Genomic DNA, 15155 nt, shown 5'->3' with positions numbered 1-15155 from the left:
GGAGAGACTTGATTGAGGAGGCGACAGATCCTCACTGTGCTGAAATTACAGTCATGTACTCATCAGTGCAGTGAAATGTCTTGCACAAACCTCATCTGCTTCCAGGCAGAGCTTCGGCCCTTCTTGCTGACTTCTCTGTCATCAGATGCGTTTCCTCTGGTGCCCTCTCTGCACAGGTTGAGGCTGCAGGCACTCAGTCAAACATTCCCTTTTTTCACCAGGACTCACTCTGACTCACAGGAGAGGCTCCACAAGCTTCCCCTTTTTCTTCTGGCTTCCTGAAACACTGACTCCCTAGTTTAGTCCCCTCCCATCACCACTCCCCACTACATCACTCCTGCCCACCTGTCCATGTTGACTTCCCCCCCTTCCAGCCTGGCCCCAGCCCTGCCTCCTTCCCCAGCATCTCACTTCCTTTGCAGTCTCCAACCTTGCCTCCTTCCCTAGCATCTCCCCCTCATCCTGTTCTCCAGCAGGGAGCTAGCACTGGGAGTTGCATGCTGAATGAGGACAGCAGAGATGGAAGGAATGAATGCAATAATTTAAATCAAAGAAGAACATCTAAAAACTGTACAATCACTTCAAGACACATAAAAATCACTTTGACCACAAGGAATGGTCAAAAAAATGAGCATGAGGTATTGCTGACCGCTGTGATTTCCTGAAAAAGGGAGTAGTTCAGAAATACATTTTGAAAACATCTCCCAAATCTGGGATTCCCTCCAGCTGAGTGCCTTCTATAACCTGTAATAAATTATCCCATTATGGGGAAAAAAATTCAGGCAACTGTCAGCTGGAAGTGCTTGTATTGCAGGCATGTGGCAGTGAGCAAGAGTTCTTGCTTGCATTCCCTGCTCAGGTAGCTTCTCCAGAGTTGGGGATGGAAGTTAGGACTCCATGTGCTCTGGAGAAACTCAAGTGTAAGCCTTTGTGCAGAAGGAATGGAGAGCTTAAATCAGAGGTAGCTCCACACCCTACTAAAGGGACATGGCTAAATGGATGGCCATTTAATTAGCAGAAATGAACAACTTGAAACTGCCATAAAGAGTCGCCCTGAAACAACCAACCTCTCATTTCAGTGTCATGTAAAAGAGTGGAGTAGTTCCCTTGGCTCATTCCTGCTTTGATCCTCAGAGGCAGAATTGAATCTTTATTGAGGGCTGCTGTGTCTCCGAGTGCACATTGCACTCAGTGAATAATAGGCCATTCAGTGACGCATTCCACATTGATCCAAAGCCCAGCTTTCTCTGGGAGTGACCAGAATACAAGCAAAACTATCTTCAACCTCAGATCAATCCTCACAAGAGATCTGGCAGGGAAGTAAATGCTAGTCTCTGCTCCAGGGTGCTGTCCTTCATCTCTGTGGCTCCTAGTTAGTGCTCCAGTGGCAGGAGAGCAGATGCTCTAAGGCAGCCAGTCTAGTTTGAAGCCCAGACTTCATCGACAGCTGGACTTACCACAAGGGTTCAACAAGCAAGCAAGCAAGCAAGCAAGCAAGCAAGCAAGCAAGCAAGCAAGCAAGCAAGCCTGGGGTGACTTGTTTTCTATCAGAGGAACACAGTTTGATGTCTTCAGCATGCACTGGTCAAATCTGTGTTACAGCCTGGCCTGAATGGCAAGATGATTGGTTTCCTCATTAGTTTGCCTAGGAAAGGATGCATCAGAATCACAGGCATCATGACTCTCAGGTACCATCTAAGCCTAGGTAAAGTGACACAGACAGTAGAAGCTTTCTGAGCCCTTCCCAAACCAAGGGGCAGGCAGTGGTGGGTGTCCTCTTCTACTGTCAGGGGAGTCAATCTAGCCAGGTTTTGCACCGTGAACACACACAGCTTTGCCTGAACATGCTCATTAATCAAAACATGAGTGCAGTGGTAAAACATGCCTACAGTGGAGGTTTGTGTCAGTCTCATTACATTGATTCATTTGGTGACACCAGGATGTTATCTAAGCCTGAAATGGTTTCTCTCCGATGCCCTTTTCTGCTTTGCCAATTCCTTTCTTGTGTGACATATTGCATGTGAGTGAACATCACATAAATGAGGTCCGAGGCTCTCCTTAGCGTTACCCTGCGTTGGCTGGATACACAGCAGGAACCGTAAGAGGTTCCTTTATAATGAGATTTCTCTTACACTAAGCATCAGGGTCTCCATGACAATACTGAAGACCAAAAAGAGTGTCCTGAATAAATGAGGGGTTCTTGTAGCAACTCATGTTGACCAGCTTACTTGTAGCTAACTATATGGTGCAGTGATTCTGAGTGCAGCAAATGAGGAAGAGACAGATTTTTCCCTAGTGTACCTGCAATTTAGAGGAGGGCAGGGACAAAATGGTGACTAGGCATAACACTGCCTCTTCCAGGGTTTTGGTGACAGTTCTTTGCTGATGCTCAGGCAGTCCTGCAGAGACAAACAAATTGCCTAACTAAAATATAAGGAGCTGAAGCTGTCAAGCAAAAGCCTAAAGAGAGGCATAGGGTGCAGGAACATGAGGGAGGACAGGAGGAGAGAGTGGGCAGAACCAGAAATTGTGGCTAGAATTAAAAGATGGGGCTGGAAGGAGAAGTAGGGTCAGAGGAAGGGGTCAGAATAGAAATTTAGGGCTAGGGGGCATTAAAAGCACTCCGTAAATAAAGATAAGATGGGTGAAGCAGGGCTCTGGGAACTCATGGGTACCAGAGTGCTGCCAGCACTGAAGCACCAGGTTAGCCTGAGGGCTTACCCAGCTCCTCTGATTCTTCCAGCTGTTTTAGGAGCAGCAGTTGGGTCCTCTTCTTCCTGCCTGTCTCCTGGGGAGGGAAGAGGAAGCACATGCTCATGGGTCAGCCCTCAGAGCTCAGTCTCACTGCTGCAGTGCTGACCCAGCCCATGTGTCAGAGATGCAGGATTGTCACAAAATGTAGGTCAGGGTGTGAAAGTCCCTTTTTGTAGGTTTAAAGGCCTTAGCCCTCTGATGTTCAATCCATACATTCCCACTTAAGGCATGTTTTTCCCTTTTCTTGCTTCCTTTTATGATGTTAGTTGTTTGGTCATCAGTTTCCAGGAGATGAGATGGAGCCCTCTTCATGTGATCTACAGAGGCATCAAGAACTAAGCCATATGGATCACATTCTGAACATGCACAGCACTGAGAACACCAAAAATGAGGCTGTCAGTGTCTGCCCTTGGGCTGCCAGAGCCAGTCTTTTGGCCTCTGGCCTTTACCACTAAAGGGCAAGAACAGTACCTCCCAGAGCAGTGCGTGGTGAGAGACGAGTCCCTCAGACTCAGAGATGAATGGAGCCCAGAAAGAATGACACATGAGGAGAGTGCTTTGCAAAGTTGAAGCCAAGGATGCAAATGTGAAGGAAGGAGCGAGTAGTGGCATGAAACAGCGAGCACCATCCTTTGCACCAGAAGAGCCTGGTGGAAAAGCAGTGCATGATAATGTGACTCCAAGCATCTATGAGGATGGTGCATGAAGGAAGAGGATGGTGTTTCACAACTTCTGAGCTGACTTTGCATCCTGGGTGGTTGCTGCTATTCGTTTTCTTCTTCTGTGATAATTGTATGTCGTTTCCCTGCACAGTTCACTGCACAAATGATTTCACATACCCGCCCGAGCTGTGCTTTATTGTATTTTGTTTAAATATGCGAAATTGTATGCAACTCCACGTGACGTCTTATGCAAATTGCTTCTTGTGTTACTGTGCATATTTGAAATTAATTTGAGTAAGATCACAGCTCTGACTCTGAAGCCATTGTTTAGACTGAGCACTCACCCAGCTCCCCTGATCCTTCCAGTTATCTCAGGAGCAGCAGCCTGAGCCTCCCCCGCCTGCCTCAGCCTTGATCCAGAGGCAACATGTGCTGGAGGTGACACGGCTTAGATGAAGGTCACATTCCTGGCCTCTGCTGAGTTTGCCAGTTAGTGCAGTCAGAAACTGAGTATTTAACAGTGAAGTTGGAACACCAGACTCATGTCCTAGAAGGCTCTACAGACATGCACTCATGAGAAGCAAATTTTAATCCCTGCAGAGCCAGGCTAGAGTCTGGATGGGGACACAGCACCCAACGGTTCAACAGCTCACCAAAATATCCAAAGGCATCTAGCCTTAGAAGAAAGCACTGGTGTTACAATGTCAGGAATTAAAGATGCTTTCTGGAGGAGCTTCTTAATGATCCACCCTTTTCATCAGTGGATCTGTAGATATAAGGCAAATGCTCTACATACAAATGCTCCACCTTTTTAAAAAGATCAGGTTCCATTAAAAACATCTACTAAATACACCAGCCATAACACAGGCAGCAATATATTATCTACACTAATCTCTGAATACACTCAAGCCATTTCAGAAACATTCTTCATGCTAATTTTCCCTTTTCTCTTCTGCTTGGTTATGAGTCAGCAGCTAGGCTTGAAACCCATAACCTTCATCACTGAGGAAGCTGTAGACGTCATTCCATCTAGGCCTTAATCGTCTATTAAAGAACAGAAAAGATACAGTCAACCACTGAGTTTGCTGTAACTCCTGTTTTATCTCCAGCTCATATAATCCACTGTAATCTGGCAGTGAAGTGTTTCATGCAAGGACTTCTGTGTCGGGCAGTTGAGTGTGGGCAGGTGCCGAGAGGCAGGAGTGATTGGAGCTGAGGGCCATGTCCAGGGCTGCTGGTGTCCAGGGCTGGTGGCAGGAAGGAGCAAGGAAGGAGGTGCTCCAAGGCAGAAGCAGCTGGTTCACTGTAGCACCCAGCCTGTGGTTGCCCTGGGAGAGTCGCTGTCATCTTTCCCTTTGACAGATGCTTCAGGAGCATCCCCTTTTCTCGTCGCCTTTTGCCATCCTGTGCCGAGCTGGTGTCATTCAACTGACTGCACTCTCTGGAAAGGGGAACAAATGATGGACCCTGGCCACTAACCAGTACCCTGGCTGGGTACTAAGCTTCAGTTAGTGAAGGGGAGTGAAGATAGCAGAGGAGCTGGCCTCAAAGCCCCTAAGTGCCCAGCTCACAAGGATGCACATTCGCCTGGGCTGTGGTGTGGAGGAGCCCTCTTCTGCTCATCAGAAATCCCCTCAGATCTGCAAGACATTCAGCTGTCACCTGAAGCAGTTGGTCCTGGGCCTGCCTGTCACACACTGTCCCCTCCAATTTGCGTGCTAGTTCTCTGCACGCTGGAGGGAGCAGAATGTGCATCCTGCACTCCCCGAGTAATTACAGGCCTACAGCACTCTGCAGTGTCCCCAGTACACCATCCCCACAGGCTCAAACAGCCAGTATCACTTCCAGGCAAGCCTCGGGCACCCAGCTTGGCTTGTGCTGCTTTAAGGGCAAAGCCATTATGAAAATGTCCTGCATAAGGAGAGAGGATTGGCAGAGATCTCCTCACCTGTGGCAGGCAGCCCCATTGTATCCTCTTGATCAGAGACTTCCAGTACCAAAACAAACTCAGTCTCCTGGCCTCACTGCTGCTTCTAAAAGGCTGTTCCAGATCCTTGCACTAGTAGGTGGGAAGCTCCTTCTAATTTCCATCCTCAGTGTACCCATGACCCAGCCTATGGTAATTCATTCTTGTGCCAGCATTGTCCTCAGGCTTAAATTCAATGTCAAACCCCTTTGTTAACACAGAGTTAATGTTGCTTGGTGATAGCTCATTCCTTTCCCAGAACATTATGTTCATCAAAATGCAAACTTGTGGAAAAACAGGACATTTAGAGTTAAAGTACATGCCCAGGCAACCTTACTTCTGCTCCTTCTGAGCTGGCAGCTGCCAGAGGGACTGTCAGCTCTCTGTCTATATTCACTGTGTCAAGTATAAAGTGCTTTGTGATGATCAGTAGGAGCATTACCTGGGACTGGAGGGGGTGAGCAAGGAGGGGAAAGCCAGTCCCTCGAGGACAGGCAGGGGCCGGTGCCTGACTGCAGTCTCTGTGATGAAAGACAAAGTGTTACTACCCATGGGATACTCAGGCACTTTCAGTGCACCGCTTTCAAGGACAGAAGGAGATTACATGTGATTAGGACGTCCTAGGGTAAAGATTTCACCAGGCACTCCATTCTGCAACAACACCGAAAGCAAAAACTTTCTGGCAGGCATCAGCTCATAAAAATGCAGCCGTGTGGCATCAGTGCTCTGGGAAGAACACAGCAGTGCTCACTGAGAGAGCATGTCCCGGGCCACTGCACTGCAGAGTCACTGGGGTGGAGGAAAGCCATCTCCAGCAGCAAGTTTAGCTAACCAGGCAGATTGGGCTCAACCAGAGCTGGAGAGGACTCACACGATTCCTGGCAGCAGCAGGCTGTCTGCCCTTTTGTGTAGTTGCAGTTGTGCTGTTTCTACCACAGAGGCTGCTGTGGCTAAGGTGAAGGATGTTATGAGGTTGCCATGAGGTTCACCTCCATCCCAGGCTCCATATTAAGGGAATTCAGACCAAGATTTCCAGCACATCTACAGAGATGCACAGCACATAAGAGCCAGGGCTGAAAATTTTGGCAGTTTTAATACATGGTGATTGCAGAAGCTTCAAGCACAGAAATAAAGAATGGCCAGAGGGACTCCCTCTATACACTACTCCCCTGTTATCCATGCTGCTGCTATCTCCAGCTCACCTTTCTCACTGCATTAAAACACCAGTGCTTTTGAAACTTCTAATGTTTAAAACAAAGTTTCTTGCAGTCTTTGCTGCTGGGTATGTATTTCCTAATCAGTGACTTACAGGAGGTTCAGTACGAAGTGCAGCCACAAATCCTGCCCCAGACAGGCTGATCAGCATCCCTCTGTCCAGCCAGGCTTTGGGCTGGGCTCCTGATCTCCACCAGTTTTCAGGAGTTAAGCAGCATTTCTTAAATTTATTGCCTACTCTCTGTAGTTTTATACTGTGGATTATGTGCAGGGCCTGCCCTGTTTCCAGAACAGTCCCCTTGCTGACCCCAAAGGGCAGATGGCCATACCTGCCATGACAGGGATGTGCAGAGGATGGGAGATGATCTAGGGGAAGCTAAGGGCTGTTAGCTGGCAAGCCTGATGAGCTCTACTCCAGAGAAGGAGAGAGGGAATAAGCACAGAGCAATTTCTCAGGTGGCAGCTGCTTCTTAGACAGAGCCAGGGCTTCTGTGACAGATGCTCACTCTGCCTGCAAGGCTAGAGGAAGCAAAGCCCCAGGTGACCGTGGTGCTGAGGGAGTTCCTGAAAAACACAAGCATCCTTGCTAAAATGAGACCCGGCAATGATGCAAAAGATTTTCTAGGAACTCTTGAGTATCTAGGTGACACTGAGAACTGCCCTGAGGATGTGGAGATCATTATGCCAGCCTGCCTGGGAGGAGGAGCTCAGCCAGTTGAGTGGGAAGGAAGCACTTGAATCTGCAGAATACTACCTGCTGCAGCTCTCAACTCATTGCCCTGACCCAGGGACTCGCTGCTTCCAGTCAGGGACTGAGCAGGAAACATGTCCCTCTGGGTCTCACATTCCTTCAGGCAGAATACCTGGCCACTTCTGGATTGTCTCAAGCCCTATTTAAAGTTAGAGATGCTTCCACCCAGAGAAGCAGTAAATAATTCAGGAGCTTTTGGGTCTATCAAGAGGCCCCAGGAACAAGTTTGCAACTATTGTGTGCTCAGCTTGAATAGCAGAAAATTACCCAGAAAGCAGACTGCACTGCGGAGTGTGAGAAACATAAAGATGGAGTGTGCAAAATGAGAAAAGGACAGTGCTCTGTCAAACAGACAGAACACACTTAATGACACAGGCAGCTGGATCTGCTGCCCTCTGAAACAGAAGAACTACATTAAATCTTGATGGGATACACTCACAAGTGAGCTGGCAGAAGTCATTGCAAGGCCTATCTCGATAATTCTTGATTGATCATAGCAACTTGGAGAAGTACCTGAAGGCTGGAGGAAAGCAAACATCACTCCTGTCTTCAAGAAGGGCAAGAAGAAGGACCCAGGGTCAGTGTGCCTCACCTTCATCCCTGGGAAGATGATGGAGCAGCTAATCCTGGAAATCATTTGCAGGCTCATGAGCAACAAGAAAATCATCAGGAAGAGTCAGCATGGATTCACCAAGGGGAAGTCATGGTTGACCAACTTGATAACCTTCTATCATAAAAAGCCTCACCTTCAATAGGGCCTTTGGCACTGTATGTCACAAGACACTCACAAACAAGCTGCTGATGTATGGGCTGGATAAACAGAGAATGAGGTGGGTTGAAAACTGCCTAAATGGCCGCGCCCGGAGGGTGGTGATCAGTGGGGCAGAGTTGTAGGCCAGTGCCTAGAATTGACTCCTGGTGGATGGAGGACCCCTGGGTGATTCCTCAGCAGAGGGAGGTTGGACCAGATGACCTCCAGATCTTCCTTCCAACCTCAACCACTCAATGATTCTCTGAAATTAAAGGGAATGGTCTCTGAAGTGTGCTACCCCAAGCTGTGCCTGGCCTTTTTCTCAAGCAGTGATAGCTGGATTGGGCTAAAACTGCACCAGCAGTGTGACAAAACGGGTAGTTGCATGTCTCCAGTCTGCCCTGCATCCTGGGGCTGTGTACTCCGGCACAAATACAGTCATGGCTTCTGGGAGACAATCTGAGGAGATGGCAGGTTGAGGCTGCCCGCAGTGGTACCCTCTAGCAACAAGGGCAGGGTGACTTCTCCATCCCAGGTGGAGGTGAAGGACATGATGGCAGGGAAGCTATCTTCAATTTGCTCTGCTTCTCATCAGGAACTGTTCCCTCTTGCCATATGGCTACACGCCTTGTCTGCAGGGGAAAAAGTAGTGCCCAGGTATGTGATATGGGGGAGAAACAGTGAAAAGCTCACCAGATGTGCTATGAATAGCTAACACTACTGCTGTCGAGCTTAGCTCTTAGGGAACTACAGCATGAGGAGGATGATGAAGTAATCCTGGGAGATGAGCTGCCCGCAGTACAGTGAGAGGAAACAAGGCAGCTGGTGAGTTCTCCCTGCTGATATTGTAAACGCATCTAAAAAATTACTTCCCTGAATATGATGTTTACCTGAAACTTGGGAGCCTTGCCCAGAGGGATCTGCTCCAGATGCTGTGAAAACTCTGGGATACAACAAAGGCGCAAGAGCTGCTGAAACCTGAAAAGCCACTCAGAGTGATGCAGTCCAAGCCTGCTAACTCTGAAAACCTCTCAGCATGTTTTAATCTGTAATGAATTCCAGAGGGGTTCACAGTGCACAGACTTGATGCATCTCTGATGTTACAGACTGTTAAAACACTTGTAGAAGTCTGTCCTTCCATGCTTTTGGTGCTTACCCAAGGGGCTCCTGGCAAACTCTGTTATCCCTAGAACCCAAACAGCAGACTACTTGTCTGCATTTTATCCTGGCTGGATTTGACTCCTGCCCCTTCAGCTGGCCACAGCCCCAAGCCCCTCTCCCTCAGCCCCTTTCAGGCAGCAGCTGCACATATGAACCAGCTTCTCTTCCAATGTGTACTTCAAACCTGAAAAAATCCCTCCAACGTCAATTCGTCAAGAAGATCACATTAAGTCCATCTAACCTCACTGTCTGACAGGGGGATGTAGTAGATGTGATACATCTTGACTTCTAAGCTTTTGATAGAGCAAAAGGCATAAAGCTTTCATAAACAAACAGTGGGAGAAAAAAAACACTTAGAATTGCCAAAAGGTGTAGACAATTGCCAAAAATTATATACAGCTGGTCTGGGGAGATTGCACTGTCAGAGTGGAAAGGCACTTTTCAACAGGGCTGTGGAAATTGGTAGATTCATTTTCATCCCCGAAAGCTTAAGGTGTGTGGTAGGAAAAGCTTTTTAAGTATCGAGCACTAAAATGCTGGACTAGATTTGCCAGGAAGCCCTGTCACTGTAGGCTGTTGAGAACAGGTTCAGCAAATATCTGTCAGGGATGAGTTGTGCTTACTTAATCTTGTCGTTGGGTCAGGAGGCTGAATGAATTAGATGACTGCCCGAGGTCTTGTCCCAATTTCATTTCCCCCAATTAAATTAAATAAACCTCAGAAATTATTGTTAGAAGCAAGCTGCAGCAGGCTGTACTTACTGCATCCCCCCTGAGTCAAGTGTTAGATCAGCGCTAACCCCATCCAGGTGTAAACCACATTCGAGATCTACCATTCTTCCCCCGATCCTGAAAACCAGGATGATGAAACCCTTTCATCTCTGCTGTCTGCACAGGCATGTGGTACATTGAGTTCAAACTGGCTTTTGTGTATTTCTCCAAAGAACTGAGCCTTTTCTGAGATGCTGGGTTTTAAATTTCTTTCCTGAGAGTGCTTATGGGAGCAGACATTGTGTGGGAGAAACACCAAGCAGTTGCCTGCGTAGAGAGCACAAGACTTTGGACTGATCTTTTACCCTTGAAAAAAAAACTCTTTGGGGGATGAAGCAGAAAAATGTGGGCTTGTGGGGCTGTGTTCAGTATATCTTTTCTTACAATGCTGTGCTTGTTGTGCTAACCTGCTCTGCCTGCCAAAGAAGCATAGCAAATTTCAGGGAGAGGTAGATCTGTGCAGCCTTAGAAAAAGCCAAACTCTGAAGAGAAAAGGACTGCCCAACTCAATCATGGTTGAGCTCCTTCCCTTCTATAATGGCTCATTTAGTTGGGCACATCCCTGTGTGTAAAATGGATTTCTAGAGAGAAATTCATCCATTTCAGCCTTTCACTAAGCTGAAGAAGCCAACCCTTCTCCCTGTCCGCTCACATGGAGAGCAGGGGGAGGCACAGAGACAGACTCTGTTATTCCAGCTCCCCCACACTGCTGCCAGCCCTGAGCCCACTTCCAAACATGAGTGACAAATTGTATATAGCATCCTAAATAAGATTAACATAATGATCTCTTTAAGGCTGTTGTCTTTGTGATCACGTCACATCGGAGCTTCATAATCACCTCGTGAATGATGAATACACCCAGATCTGTCTTTTCTTCTGTCATTTCTAACCAGCGAATCTCTGTGTGTAAGACATTCCTGTTAGCGGGAGCAAAGAACAGGACCTCACACTGCTCTGCTCTGGACTGTGAGTAATTCTTCTAAATGCATTTAATCAGCAAACTTCCTCTTCATGCTGCTTTTTGCTGAGCTAGAGCCATTACTGCAAGCAGAATTATTCCCAAGGCCAGTAACATTCCTCCATGGTGGCAGTTCCCTTTTGACTCCACACATCATCTGCCTCTCCCCGGCATTTTACCCACCTAAAATTCTGCTTCAGCTTATTCAGCTGCCTTCCAGCCCTTACTGTATCAAATGCCCTGCTGAAATCCAGCTAGATTAGGTTTACCGATTTTTTTTTCCACTCAGGTAAGGGAAAGAAGGTGAAGAAAAGAATCAAGTTTAGGGCACACAGTGTTTTTGTTGATAAACCCATTCTGTATTTGATTCCATTTCCCACTTACTGCTGTAACTTTAATTTTGTTTTCCTTCTGTAATTTGTTCTTAACCTTGTGCTCTGTTGAGACTAGACTAATGGGTTTGCAGCTGCCCAGAGTACTTTGTTTTCTCTCTTCCTGAAATATAGCTCCCTTTTCTCAGCCCTGGCATGGTTACCCTGAATTTGATGGATATGCTGCAAATCTTTTCTCCCAAAACTGCTGTTTCCTCTGCCAGTTTTGAAAAAGAACCCACAAATATCAAACCTGGTGAGCTCCAGTCTTGCTGCAATAGAGCTTCTCGAGGTTTGTTTTTCCTTTAATACAGTAAGTTACTCTTCTCCATCCTTTCTTCTGTCTTCTTCTCCCACTTTTTCATCATCATCCTTCTTATTGAGAAATGAGGCAGCTGTAAAGACCTAGAGGTGCTTTAGCAGCACTGTGGTGAATACTGAAGGTGGTGTGAGGAATGCACCAGCTGAGCACCCACCACTGCTCCCCTGGTGGGCTTGAAAGACACAGTTTAGGCTATCAGAGGCACATTTCTCACAAAGGGGGGACTTGTGAAGTGACTGTATAACTTCTGAAAGAGAACAGAGATCCCCTGAAACTCATTGCAGATTCTCTGACTGCACAGAAACCTTCAGACACCTAAACCAAGAATTTAAAGGATTTATTAAAGCTTCTCTGCTTCTGAAGAGGTGAAGGTAGTGTGTAGGGGGGAACTCTTAGGTGCTGCCAATATAATTTTAAATGACATTTTTGGTGACTGCTGCTGTGCAGAAGAACTTGGGTGTCACAGCTCAAGGAGTCACCCCCAAACCAAGCAGGGCCTGCTGTTAGGAGATTCATCTGTAGTTGGAATAGTACAAAACAGGAAAAGTAGGACCACAGAGGGTGGCAAGCCATCTGGAGAAGAGATTTTAGTGCAGAAGGGCTTTACACATGCTAACGCTGCTGTCGACACAGATGCATTTCCACTGGGACAAGGAAGCATACTGCGTTTTTGGCTTCCAGCATTGTGTGGACACTGAACATTGCTCATGGCAGATCAGCAGCACAAAAACACCGACTCACAGAAAAAAAAATCTGGCGGGAAATGACCTCTAGAAGTCTCTGGTCCAATTCTCTGCTCACAGCAAGGTAACTTCAAAGCTAGACCAGGCTGCTCAGGGCCTTGCTCACACAACTTCTGAACATGTCCAAGGATGGAGATTCCCCAGCCTTTCTAGGCATCTGTTCCACTGCTACACTGCTCTCAAGGAGAAAAAAATTTCCCTTATACATGTTTAGGATTTCTCTTGTTTCAACATTTGTCCATTGTTTCTTGTCCTTTCACTATGCTTCCTTCTCAGAGTCTTGCTCCATCTTCTCTACAATTTTCCTTTAGGCGTGAGCAGACAGCAATTAGACACCCACTTGGTCTCCTCTCTTCAACAAACCCAGCTCCCCCAGCCTTCTCCTGATGCATTGTGTGCTCTAGCCCTCCACTGTCTGGGCCTTTTGCTGGCCATGTTGCAGTTTGTGAAGATCCATCTTGTACTAAGGAGCCAGTCCTGGGCATAATCTTCCAGGTGGGGCCTCACACCTCTCAAGTGGTTGGGAATAATAATTTCCTTGTTCTGCTGACTACACTTTTGCTAATGCAGCCTAGGTTGCAGGGATCCTTCATTTCTTGAAGGGCTCACTGCTGAATTATGTTTAAAATACTTCTTGATACTTTTTATGGTGATCTAATAAAATAATTTTGGTGTAAACCTGCCAAGGTTATTGCCACAGAGAAGTTATTGTCCCACTAGAACAGGCTTCTGAGCTGACTGTGATTTTTGCCCTGTGCTGAAGGTCCTCAGGTACAGCCACTCTGGCTGTCTCGATACATCCAATGATACTTTTTCCTCTTTCTAAATTATGGGATTTGTATTCATGGCACATTGGCCAGAAGTTTCAGTAACTGCCTTCACTATACTACAGTGGCCAAATGAACTCAGCCTGGAGCCAAGGCTGATCAATCCCAGCTTACTACCTTCCTGCCCAACAGGGACCCCCAAGTTCCCAGTTCAGAACAACCTACTTTTTTCAGTGAAAAAGCATTGGATTGCTGTTGCGTATGCTTCAAATTCCAAAGTGTATCCCAGGTGTGTGCTTTCTGTTCCTTGCCCTTAAGAGAGCAAGATGCCACTATAATGCAATGATTCAGGCAGCCAAGCATGGGCAGGATAACGCACACCTATAACTCTCCATTACTGTGTGTTTCTCAAAGCTTAAAAAATGTTAAGCAGAGAAGTTACCAAGCAGGGGAAAATGCAATCTATTTCCATGCAGTGGAAAAGAAAGAAAAAAAAATCCCAGGAATGACGTGCTGAAATGCTCTCTGCTGTGTGCTGCCAGGGGATTTAATCAGCCGATTGCCAAAGAGATGTCAGTTCCCTGAAAGAGTGAGGACAACACGCCTTGCTGAGAAACGTACTCACAGGATTAAAATATCAGCTGCAGGATAAACTAAATATTGTCCTACAAGCAGATAAAAATTTGGGTGAGAATGAACAGTCTTCATCCTTAAAATGTGTGTCACTACACCATCACACTTTCCAAGCCTATCTGTCCACCTCTGCCAACTGGTCAGGTACCCCCAACAAATTCAGGTACCTCTAGAGCCAGCTGGCCGAACAAGTCAAGCCAGGTGTACCAGCCCTAGAAGCAAGCCAAGCAGAATCCCATGACACGAAGTACCACCTGTATTACTGGAATGGCCACCATGGACAGTGCAGTTTACACACAGACAAAAGGTGTTCAAGCACAGAGAGTACAGTGGTACCACAGGAGGATGGTCTGCAATCATTACTGAAGGTCCAGGGGTGGGTGCCTTGTGTTAGGGTGGTGAAGGAGGACAGAGAGAAAGAAACTAGGAGAGTAGATAAAGAAGGAAAGAGCTGAGGTGGGAACGTGACAGTCAGATGTGATCGTGGAGGAGGCAACAAGGATGGAGGAGGCAGCCTGCATGGAAGTGTGCGTTTGCCACCCTCCTGGGTCAAAGCTGCACAGAAGAGCTTGTTACAAAGGTTGTGAGAGAAAGTGTCGGTAACTTTGGGCTCAGCTGGCTTTCTCCACACATTTTCTTTTCTGAGCTTGTCAGGAGCTGATGCCCTCAGCAGGAGGTGGGAACCTGGCTGTGCTATTCCCTGTGCTTCTGCTCCTGGGAGGGAGGCCCCACTAACCTCCACCTACCACCTGCTCCAGGGCTCAGTTCCCTCCTGCAGTCACTTTACATTGCTCCTGGCTAATTTTCTTGCCACACAATTATAAGTCCTCTATCACCCTCTTTCCAGCTCCCAGCCCAGGCTGGCAGTGCCCCATGGCTGGTGCAGCATGGCCACTCCTCCTCATGCAGCTCTGAGCTGAGATGGCACACTCTGAACAAGTTGTGTAGATGGAGGCTGTGCCAAAGCCAACCTTTCTAAAGAAATAAGCCGGTCTGGAAGCAGCCACTGGTCCTAGGGGTCACCACTGCATGCAACATGTTACTTGCCAAGCCTGTCTGTGCATCAGCACAGTGTAAGGAGGGCATCTTTTCACCCCACACTGCTCCTCCTGCCCCCAGCACCAGCAATTATACCCAGGTTTTTATTCACCACAGTCCTCAGCTGAGCCCAGCAGGTCGCTGTTATGAAATTCCAGAAGCCCTAAACATACACACGTGGGATATGGGCATGCCTCACCAGGGAGAAACCGGCAACAGTGACGAGGGTGCTCTTCCATGGTGTGGAGAGGAGCAAGGGCAGGCAGGATAAGTAAAAGGGGGCAACAGAGAGC

The sequence above is a fragment of the Lepidothrix coronata genome, unplaced genomic scaffold, assembly GCF_001604755.1.
Source record: "Lepidothrix coronata isolate B3197 unplaced genomic scaffold, Lepidothrix_coronata-1.0 Scaffold46, whole genome shotgun sequence".
Lineage (NCBI taxonomy): Eukaryota > Metazoa > Chordata > Aves > Passeriformes > Pipridae > Lepidothrix > Lepidothrix coronata.
This window is presented reverse-complemented; position numbering follows the sequence as displayed.